The sequence below is a fragment of the Gossypium hirsutum genome, chromosome D06 (assembly GCF_007990345.1).
Source record: "Gossypium hirsutum isolate 1008001.06 chromosome D06, Gossypium_hirsutum_v2.1, whole genome shotgun sequence".
NCBI classification, from domain to species: domain Eukaryota; kingdom Viridiplantae; phylum Streptophyta; class Magnoliopsida; order Malvales; family Malvaceae; genus Gossypium; species Gossypium hirsutum.
In genome coordinates this window covers 17,215,818-17,227,903 of record NC_053442.1, presented here as the reverse complement: position 1 = coordinate 17,227,903, position 12,086 = coordinate 17,215,818, and positions in this window count along the sequence as shown.

Sequence of the window (12,086 nt, the reverse complement as noted above, 5' to 3'; positions counted from 1 at the left end):
AAAGATAAATTATATGTTCCTACAGCTAATGCAGCAACTTTTGCTCCATTTCCAACTCGTAGGTCCACATCTCCTCTAGCCAAAGTCTTACTCCTTTGCAGTCCCTGTACAGAAGTACAAATGTGAGAACCACAACCAGTATCTAATACCCATGAAGTAGTAGTTGATAAATTAATATCAATAACATAAATACCTGAAGTAGACGTTCCACTTATTTTGGCCTTCTTGACTTCCTCAAGATAGATAGGGCAGTTTCGCTTCCAATGTCCAGTCACACCACAATGAAAACAATTTCCTTCCTTAGCCACCCCTCCTTTAGGTTTCAATACAGCCTTTACTTTTCCAGGCTTGGGCCTACCTTTGCCCTTGGGCTTTATTTGAACTTTGGCCTTTCCCTTGCCCTTATTATTACGGACCATCAGTATAGGCTTGGGTCTAACCTTTTTCATGTTGCCTTCAGCAGTTCGTAACATACTGAGCAACTGTGGCAGAGTCTTATCAATTTCATTCATATTGAAATTGAGGACAAACTGGCTGTAGCTATCCGACAACGATTGTAGAATAACATCAGTGGCCAACTCTTGGCTCAATGGAAACCCAAGCTTAGATAGGCTTTCAATATATCCAATCATCTTAAGGACATGAGGTCCTACTGGGCTTTCTTCAGCCAACTTACATTGGAATAGGGCCTTAGAGATATCGAACCTCTCTTGCCGTGCTTGCCCCTGATAAAGTTCTTTCAGGTGCTCAATCATTTCATAAGCAACCATGTCCTCATGTTGCTTCTGAAGCTCAGGGTTCATAGTGGTAAGCATAAGACATCCAACGTCTACCATGTCATCGAGATACTTCTTGTAAGCATCTCTATCAGCCCTCGAGGCATTAGCGGGTGGTTCGTTAGGAACTGGTTGTTCAATGATATATAATTTTCGTTCTTGTTTGAGGACAATCCTCAAGTTACAGAACCAGTCAAGAAAATTTAAACCATTCAACTTGTCCTTCTCAAGGACCGATCGTAATGATAGTGTATTTGTGTTTGCAGCCATAATATATTTACAACAATGAAATTATGTGTGTGAAAAATTTATCAAATTTATATTAATCATTAAAAGGACTTAATTAAATGATGTTCCCACTATTTTATTACAAAACTAATACCCTCATAGATTAGTTTCAGAAAGACTTTCTCGAAAAGTAGTGGGTTAAGGATCCATATTTCACCTCCTCTTAAGTCAGCTTTGGCTTTACTCTCAAGATTATGGTTATCTAGGTAAGCAACACTTTGCTAATTACATCATATGTAACTCCTAAAGTTTGGTGAACAACTCTTGTTCTAATCATCTAATGATTTATCCAAATTACTCGCTTCTAGGTTTCTAATCCTATTAGAATAACCTAGTTAAGTCATTAACCAATTTTAACCAGCAAATATCACTTATTTATTCTTCGCGTTTAACCAAGATAAATACTAGTACTTCACTTTAGCAGAACCTACACAGTATTGATCGAGGCCTTAATGAGGGCAAAATTGGAAGGCTATGTTGACTTAATATTTTAATAGAGGGATTTTCTTAAGATCATTCCATCTCACCAATTATGGTTTACTTTAGTCCATTTAGCCATTTAATTGATCTCATCAATTAATGTGGTTCAATATTATCAAATTTTAACATGGTTAAAATTTAGCATGTTTTAGACATCCATAGCATCTCATACATGAATAACGCAATAAATAAATGCAATAGTTATAGCCCATAAACTAAGGTGGCGCAACCCAAGCCAATGGGAGAACCAAAAGGAAACCTAAAGGTGTAAGCCGCTTTTCAAGCTATCAGTCCACACTGGTTGGCCCATCTTCCTTCTCGGCTAGCCCACAGCAACTCTTACAAATTACAATATGTAAAAACTCATTTTACATACGAGGGAGTAAGATGAGAAGAGAAATACAAAAGAATAGTAGCAAGGCACGACACGCAGGCCGTATTTGTAAAATTACAACCTTTTTATCAAATGGGCTGTCGGGCTATAACTATGCATTTCAAGCACCGTGCATGTCAAAAATAGCATACATAAATAAACATTTTTGTTAAGGTGTATTAAAACATATCCTTTCAATTTTTATGGCCCACTAAGTTTTATTTATTATTATTAAAAAAACATACGATTTGATAACTGTTATCAACAGAATCGTGTTTTCGGGATTTTAATCCCTGAGGTTTCATGCCGGAACAACCCTTGTTCCACTAACCAGTTAACTCTTATCGGAATCTGTCAACACCACCGTCGCACCGTCATAGATCTATTAACGCTTAACAGTAATAACATAAAACCGATTAGGCCATAACACCATGATTAACATTTTAATCCATTGTCAAAAGGAACGATTATCAGGTTACTCTTAAATGATTTAAACAGTCGTAAATTTAATAAAATTGAAGCATGCATCTCATACAATTGCATCACCCAAGTATTTAAACACGAGTCCGTGTCATACAAGTGGCTCTGATACCACTGTTGGATCACCGGCACCCCTACGGCATAGCGGAAAAATTAAATAATCGGCGACCCTAACCACGGATCCATGTGTGAGGAACAAATCGGGGTGAAAAAGGGTTACGAAATTACCTAATGTTTGTTTTGAGTAGACAGCAACTTCTCAACAATGTGTAGCTTGATCTACAATCGAACCAAGCCGCAATCTATCGAGACTCCGACCTCTACGTAATCCACTCAGTTGACTACGAACAGAAGAAATCCCCAAAACAGTTTTGAAAGTAATTTTTCTTTGACGACTGCTAGACCAAAAACAAAGAAAAACGGGATTCTTATATCCTATTATTTTAGGGTTTTTTAGGAATTAAATAAATATAATAATATTTTAAACCGAAAATTATAATTACATTAATTATAATATAATTTCGGTAAACCATATATTTATTTGAATTCATATGCTAATCAAATTCATGTCCTCATTATGCGTACAACAAACTTGTACATAATGTGTTGGAAATTTGACGAATTAAATTAATTCTATAATTAATTTAATTCAAGCGAAACCCAAAAATAATACCAACTATGGTTTATTCCGTTCATTTCAACTATAGGGTGTGACCCTGTACGTTTCTGTAACGTTAGCAGTAATACTAGAACGATTCCAATGTTACAAACAATTAGTGGCATCTAGCAATGCATCATTGCTACCTAAGTCACAAGAGATCATGATTTGACATAACCTTTTTTTTTATGATTAACCTTTTATGCAATAATCCTTAAGTCCTTTATCTCTGGATTGGACACAAGTCATGGAATAGTCACACTTGTATAGTCCATTCCATGTTCTTTGATACCTTAAGCAGACTACAATATACAAATAAGTATGACATCTCATATCAACTTATTTGAGCATGGCCATGCATTTCTAGTCTCACTTAATCAAGTGGCCCAAGATATTACTCCCATTATGTATGAGGGACTTATTCTATATCGACCAACCATATCCCTCTACATCGATTGTGGTATATCCAACATCAGCCTTTATAGAACAACCAGTTACGGTGTACGTTTGCCTGTATCAAAATATACTACTCACAATGTTGGGATTATGATGATCTCAAGTCTGAGGATCATATACATATTAATCACTATGAGTAATGTCGTGACAATTACATAATAATCCAGGAAACATACTCATAATGGATAAATCTAATATGTTGTTCTCTAACATACATATTCATGCATCGATTCTGACATTCCATATCAATGATAACTCTTTATCATCAATCAACTACATGTTAGTCTTAATGCATTATCGTTTTCCTATCTAACAATAATATTTGACTATGGATCTTTTAAGAATAATCATATTATTCTTAGGACATTATTATAAAACAGTTTATTTATACACACAGAAAAGAAACTGAAATAATAATGGTAACGCCTTATATTAATAAACATGATAAATCAAGTATGTTATTACAACCATCCCATGATTGATCTTTGGGCATACTCTAACATGAAAGAGTGGGACCAGTGGCGTATCAGTTGGCATTACAAAAAAAATGCATGACGTTTTCCACATTTTCATGCTTAAGAAGTATCGATCAGATCTGTCACACGTTATTTCAATGGAAGAAATTGAAATTCAACCTGACTTATCTTATGAAGAAGAACTGGCTGAAATTTTGGCTTGCGAGGTGAGAAAGTTACGTAATAAATGTGTTTTGTTAGTAAAAGTTCTATGGCGTAGTCATAGTGTTGATGAAGCAACCTGGGAGCCAAAAGAGACGATGAGATCTCAGTATCCCTACCTATTTTCAGGTAAACTTCTGGGACGAAATTTATTTAGAGGGGAGAATTGTAACGACTCAATAGTCAGTGGTGACAAAAAGTAAGATTCGGGACTCCGTTCCCGTAAAACATAAATGTTGACGAGGTTAGTGTAGTAGTAAATTTGATTTTAGTTAAGCAAATTTTTTGAAATTAGGAATTGTTATGGAACAATGGCTAAATCACGTTAAAGTTAAAAGTTGAATTATAGATTGAAATAAACTAAAGGGGATAAAGTAGCAAGTATACAATTTAATAAATGGTTGTGTATAGATGGTCGGTCATAGGTTAAATGTTATACATGTGTATATTATATATATGTTATATATATTAAGTAATAATGATAATTTAAATGAAAACAAAAATAAAAGAAATAAGAAAGAAAGTGGAAGGAGATAGAATGAGAGTATGTAAAATTAAAAGAAAGAACAAGAGGCCGACGACAACCTAGGGGGTTTTTGAACATTTAAACTTTAATCGGCTAGTTAATTTAGTCTGTTTTCTTGTAATTTTTACATTTTTGGAATCCTGGTACCTAAGTCAATTTAGTCAAGATTTTAGATGTTGACATTGTTAAATAGTTTAAGTATTAGGGATTAAATAGATAAAATTTTAAGTTAAAAATGGAAAAGGATTAAAATGAGAAATTTGTGAAATTAAAAGGTCAAACTGGAAAAGAGGGAGCTAAATTTATTTAGAGTGAAATTAGCATAAAAATATAAAGTTAAATGTGGAGGTTAAAACTAGTCTTGATTTAAGGACTAAATTGAAGTTTAAGCAAATATAATGTAAAAATTGAAAATTTAATGTGAAATTGAATTGTGTAATATTAATGTATTTTAATTGTTTTACTCCATAGCTAACGTTGTATCAGAATCCTTGAGCAAAAAGGAGAAGAATAAAATCGACGATGAATAGCTCGGAATTCACAGTTTGTGTTTCTATAATCCGAATTAAATAGTAGATTGTTGCATATTTAATTATTTGCATATGATAAGCATTTGAGGTAAGTACTTTGGTACTTTGAGATTGAATTGAATTCATAATGGATTTAAAATGGATTGATTTTGTATATTATAAAATACATTGATTATATGAATATTGAAATGACTATATATGATCATGTGTATATATGTGAAATTGCAACATTGGTTGTATTGAAAAGTGAAATGAAACCCTATTAATTGTTCAGGTTGAGTCGGATATAGATGGCATGCCATAGGATAGGAAGAGTTCAACCTCGAGTCGATAAGGCACTGGGTGCCAAACTGGTGTATTGGTTGGATCCATGTATCCGTCCAAGTCTAAGTCATGTTAATAGGGGGAATTAAATGATAAATTTATGTGTTTGAGATTGAGATGGAAAAGTTGAGAAATGAATACGAGATGAGAAATGAAATACGAAATGATGAAATGAGATGTAAATCTTGACACGAATTCAAGTATTAATCTAAATGATGAATCATGCCATTATATGAGTTGGATTACCAAATGCTATATATATGGAATACCATTGATATGTGCTTGAACATATGAAATATTATTGCCATGTGCTAAAATTTGTGAACTCTATTGAATGTGAATGAAGAAAGAGTAAGTTGGCATTATTGATTTGATACATATGTTTTATAGCATTACTTATTGCATCTTTATATCTTATCTATTCATTTCAAGTTTAAATTATTCGAATTATAGAAATACCACTGAGTTATACTCAGTGTGCAGTTTTGATTTCCGTACACAGGCTAGGTACTTTTCAACTTATTGCCAACTCAGCATCAAACAACAAATCCCAAGCTCAAGTGTGGTGATTTCTTTTTTTGTAATGGCATGTACCTAAGGAGTCATTTGTTGATGTTGTTTATAAGGTGTTGTTATTTTAGTTTGCTAGTGAAATGATGGATAAATGTATATGGTTGTGGTTGAGGCTATGTTGGTATGTTAGCCTAGTTTATATTTTGGTATTTGTTAGTTTAAAGTTTAGTAGCTTAAGTAGCTAAGTGTTAGTCCAATTATGATAAAATTTTGGCATGAAGGAAATCTTGAATGGTTGATTGCTTTGCTATTGTGTTCATGATATAAAATGTGGTATCAATGAGGGTACATTGGTTAGGTACTTAAAATGGATTGTTTTGGCTTATTTTAAGCATGTTCAATCGTGTTTTGAATAGGTTAAATGGCTAAAAATTGAGTTGCTTAGTGCCCAACTAAGTAGGAAATGGTAAACTTGAGTTTTAAGGTACTTATAAGTGCAGACGGCCTAAGACATGATTTGCCACACGATCGTGTGCCACACACAGGCAACACACACGGGCGTGTGCCCTGAGCATGTTGAAAAATAGTATAGGTGTTTCCACAATAGTTGACACATGGCCTGGGACACGACCGTGTGACCCAAGTCAGTGAGTTACACAGGTAGAGACATGGGCTGGGACACGGCCGTGTGTCCCTTATTTTTAGGAATTTTTTAAAATGGACCCAAACTTTCAAAATTGTTCAAAATTAGTCCTTGCGTATTTTTAGACTATTTTTAGGTTCCCGTAGACTCGAAATATGGGCTAGAGTAACTTTTACTCTGAATTAGAATGAATTAGCAAACCTGAATTAAGTGTATTCTACTAACATCATCGAAGGTAATAATAGTCAGAGTATGGACCAATATTCTGATGTTAATAATTGGAATAGTCTTGTTATGTATCCGACTTCTAGCAGTCTATTAAGACTTGGTTAGGAAGTTGTTTTTCTATGAAGGACTTGGGCGAAGCCACTTACATCTTAGGATTCAAGATCTATAGATATAGATCAAGACGACTACTAGGTCTAAGCCAAAGTACATACATAGATAAAGTACTGAAAAGGTTTAGTATGGAAGAATCTAAGAGAGGATTCCTACCTATGAGACATGGTATTTCACTCTCGAAGGAAATATGTCCTTCAACTCCACAAGAGAGAGAACGCATGAGTAAAATTCCATATGTTTCCGCTATTGGATCTATCATGTATGCCATGTTATGTACCCGTCCAGATGTCTCATATGCCTTAAGTATGACGAGCAAGTACCAAGTAGATCCCGGTGAAGGTCACTGGACCACAGTCAAGAATATTTTTAAGTACTTAAGAAGAACTAAGGATACGTTCCTAATATATGGAGGTGAGGAAGAGTTAAGTGTAAAAGGTTACACTGATGCCAGCTTCCAAACCGACAAGGACGATTTTCGATCACAATCAGGTTTTGTGTTTTGCCTTAATGGTGGTGCTGTGAGCTGGAAGAGTTCAAAGCAAAGTACAGTAGCCGATTCTACAACAGAAGCTGAGTATATTGTAGCTAGTGAGGCAGCAAAGGAAGCGGTTTGGATCAAGAAGTTTATTACTGAACTAGGGGTTGTGCCTAGCATATCAGATGCTATAGAACTTCGATGTGATAACAATGGAGCCATTGCACAAGCTAAAGAACCTAGATCTCACCAGCGATCCAAACATATACTTAGGCGCTACCATCTTATTTGAGAGACTATCGATCAAGGGGATGTAGAGATATGTAGAGTACCTACAGATGATAACATTGCTGATCCCCTGACCAAGCCTCTGACACAGCAGAAACATGATCGTCACACTAAGTCACTAGATATTAGATATATGAGTGATTGGTCTTAGTGCTAGTGGGAGATTATAAGAGTATGCCCAAAGATCAATCATGAGATGGTTGTAATAACATACTTGATTTATCATGTTTATTAATATAAGGCAATATAAGGCGTTATCATTATTATTTCAGTTTCTTTTCTGTGAGTATAAATAAATTGTTTTATAATAATGCCCCAAAAATAATATGAATAAGGTCCTTAGTCAAGTATTATTGTTGACTAGGACAACAATAATGCATTAAGAGTAACATGTAGTTGATTGATGATAAAGAGTTGTCATTGATATGGAGTGTCAAAATCAATGCATGAATATGTGTGTTAGAGAACAAACATATTGGACTGACCCGCTATGAGTATGTTTCTTGGATTCTTATGTAATTGTCATAACATTACTCATAGTAATTAATATGTATATGATCCTTAGACTTGAGATCATCATTATCCCAACATCGTGAGTTATATATTTTGATACAGTCAAACGTACACCGTAACTGGTTGTTCTATAAAGGCTGATGTTGGATATACCACAATCTATGTAGAGGGATATGGTTGATCAATATAGGATAAGTCTCTCTTACATAATGGGAGTAATATCTTAGGCCACTTGATTGAGTGAGACTAGAAATGCATGGCCATGCTCAAATAAGTTGATATGAGATGTCATACTTATTTGTATATCATAGTCTACTCAAGATATCAAGGAACATGGGATGGACTATGCAAGTGTGACTATTCCATGACTTGTGGCCAATCCAGAGATAAAGGACTTAAGGATTAATGCATGAAAGGTTAATCACAAAAAGGTTATGTCGAATCATGATTTCTTATAACTTAGGTAGCAATGATGCATTGCTAGATACCACTCATTGTTTGTAACATTAGAATCGTTCTAGTATTACTGCTAACGTTACAAAAACCTACAGGGTCACACCCTATGGTTGAAATGAACGGAATAAAACATAATTGGTATTGTGTTTGGTTGTCACATGAATTAAATTAATTATAGAATTAATTTAATTGGGTAATCAAATATCGAACATATTATATGTACAAGGTTGTTGTACACATAATGAGAATATAGTTCTATTAATATATGAATTTGGTTCGTATATAAATTTAAATAAATATGGTTTACCGAAATCCTTGTTATAATTAATGTAATTATAATTTTCGGTTTAACGCATTATTATATTTATTTATTTTTAATTATGATTATTATGTTCAGATAAAAATTTTATGAATTATGATTCATTATATATATACCAATTATAAGAGGGTTAGTGTGGGAGAGTTTAAAAAAACCCTAAGAAATAAAATCCCAAAATTTTGCTTGTAAAGTCTAGCAGCTGTCAAGCAAAGAATTCTCCAAAATAGTTTTGGGGATTTCTTCCGTTCATTGTCAAACCGGGTGGATTACGTAGAGGTCAGAATCACGAAAGGTTGCGACTTGGTTTGATAGTAGATTAGAATTCTCATTGACGAGGCATCGCTGTCTACTCAGATTGAAATTATGGTAATTTTGAAACTATTATTTCACCCTGATTCGTTTCTCGCACATAGATCCATGGGTTTGATCGCTGGAATTATTTTTTATTAATTTTCGCTGCGCCATAGGGGTACCGGCATTCCCAACATATATTATGACAATATTAGTTAGCTTATACTACTACTTACGATGTAATTAAATGTTCTGATTGGTTAGTAATGCCTGTGACCCTAGTCTGACGACAGAGAGGGGTTAGGGGTGTTACAAAAGTTAACTTTATTGTGGGTTGAGGATTTTGCTTGAGGACAAGCAAACGCTTAAGTGTGGGGATATTTGATAAGTGTTAAAAGTAACATGTTTTAATCCCATTCTTAATGCATTTTTGGATGACTAATCAATGCAAAATGGTGAATTTTATGCTTCTAATCCTTTAAATTCATGTTTTTATACTTAGGAGAGTATTTAGGAGCAAAACGAGTGAAAACAGAGCGAAAGTCAGACAATTGGAATAGATTTCAAGAGCCACACAAGTTGGGCCTTCCCACACAAGCTGGACACACGACCGTGTGCGCTACACAGGTTGCCACACGGCCATGTGTCAGACTGTGTGGATTTCGCGATTCACACACCAAATAAGCGAAAAAACATAATTTTTAGGTTTTTCGGACATTCTAAGACCTATATATACCAAATATAAGAAGAGAGGGGAGAGTTGTTAGAGAATATTGAAGAAAACAACTTGGAAAACACCATTGAAAACGACTCTGAAGCAGATTTCCACCAAGATTGAAGATCTCCTTTTGATTTCTTTGAAGTTTATTATGAGTTTCTCTATTTCTTGTGGTTATACTATTTTTGAGATGTTTTTATTCGCAATTATAAACTAATTTTCTAAATACCTAAGGGAGATGAACCCTATGATGAATTCTGTCTTTTGATTTCTGTTTTACGCCATAAATACTTGAATCTTATTCTCAATTATGCATGCTTAATTCTTGATTTAATATTTTCGGATTATTAATTCATGTTTGATGTGCTTAATTCAGAGAAGGAATAGACCCTATTTAAGAGTAGATCTAGCATAATTGAGTGGAGTTGCATGCAATCCTAAAAATAGGATGACATAAATCTATCGGATTAGAGTCAAATCTAATAGGGGAATTCATAGATTGAGTTAATGCGATAATAATGATTTTAATTAGAAAGAAATTTCAATTAATCAACCTAGAGTCAGTTGCTTTTAGTCTTGATAATATTAACATAATTTAAGGATTTCTACAGATCAAGATATTAAGTGAATAAATTGTTTAATTCAGATTGATAATGATAGATGCAGTTTAGGTGGATTCTTTCATGGATATTGTTTCGCTTCTTGGTTATTATTCAATTATTTTCCCGATTTGTTCTTTGTCGAGTTCTTAGTTAATTAATTTAGTTAATTTTAGTTTAATTCAATCACTTCAATTTATCGGTAAAATAATAGAAAGACGGAAATTACTAGTACTTTTAGTCCTCGTGGGAACGATATCTTTGCTCACCTTAGCTATACTATTTGTCGATAGATGCACTTGTCTTTGTTGTATTTTTAGTTGGTTTCGTGGACATCAAGTTAATAGGGTAACTAATTATCCAATTCATCATTTCATTACATAACGTAACATGATTCAATCCAATTCAAGGCCAATTTCATATTTTCATCAAGTTACACTAGTTTTAGTTCTATTCAATTTAGTCCTCTATTTCAACAAGTAATCTCAATCATAATAATTCAAATCAAATAATCATTTTCAACTCACCTCAATATCATACTATGCAAAACAATATAAATATGAAACAATTATAATGATTCAAATTATATAAATACAAACTGAAGACTCAAGTTACTCGGCGTTGGCTCTCGTCTTTCCTTTCCCTTTTGATGGCCTTGCGTCGTCTTTAGCTACAAATAATAATCCAACAATACACAACATCAAATTCCAATTCAAATCACAACCAATTACAAAGTCACACATATTTTGCAATTTATTCAATTTAGTCTCTAAACCCGAGACAAGCATAACTTTCAATCTAAACCCTCAAATTAAAATTCGATTTCACCTATTTTCATTAAGGACCTTCTATTTCCTATTCCTACCAAGATTTCATAATAGTTTTTTATTTTATTCAATTTGATCCCTATTGTACGAAACTATCAATTGAACTTTACAATTTAGTCTTTTTTTTAAACTAAGCTTAATTTCTATCAAATTCACATCAATTTCATCAAGTTCTCAACTATGAAAACTTTCTAAAACTTTAACAGTTTCACAATTTAATAAATGTGTTAGCCAATTCAAGCTCCTATGACCTCAAATCTATAAAAATTAATGAAAAATGACTAGGGACTTATTTAGCCAAAAGCTTCAAAGTTAGCAAAAATGGTGTTTTCCTTTTATGTTTCTTTTTTTGTTGAGATGAAGAAGATGAAACTCTCTTCTCTCTTTCCGCTAATTGCATTTTATACTATGGTTTTATTTTAATTAAACTAGTTTAATTAAATTAACCTTAATTATTTAAGCTTAATAACTAATTAAATTAAGTAAATGACACCATCCATCACCACCCACTAACATATATTTAAAATCGGTCTG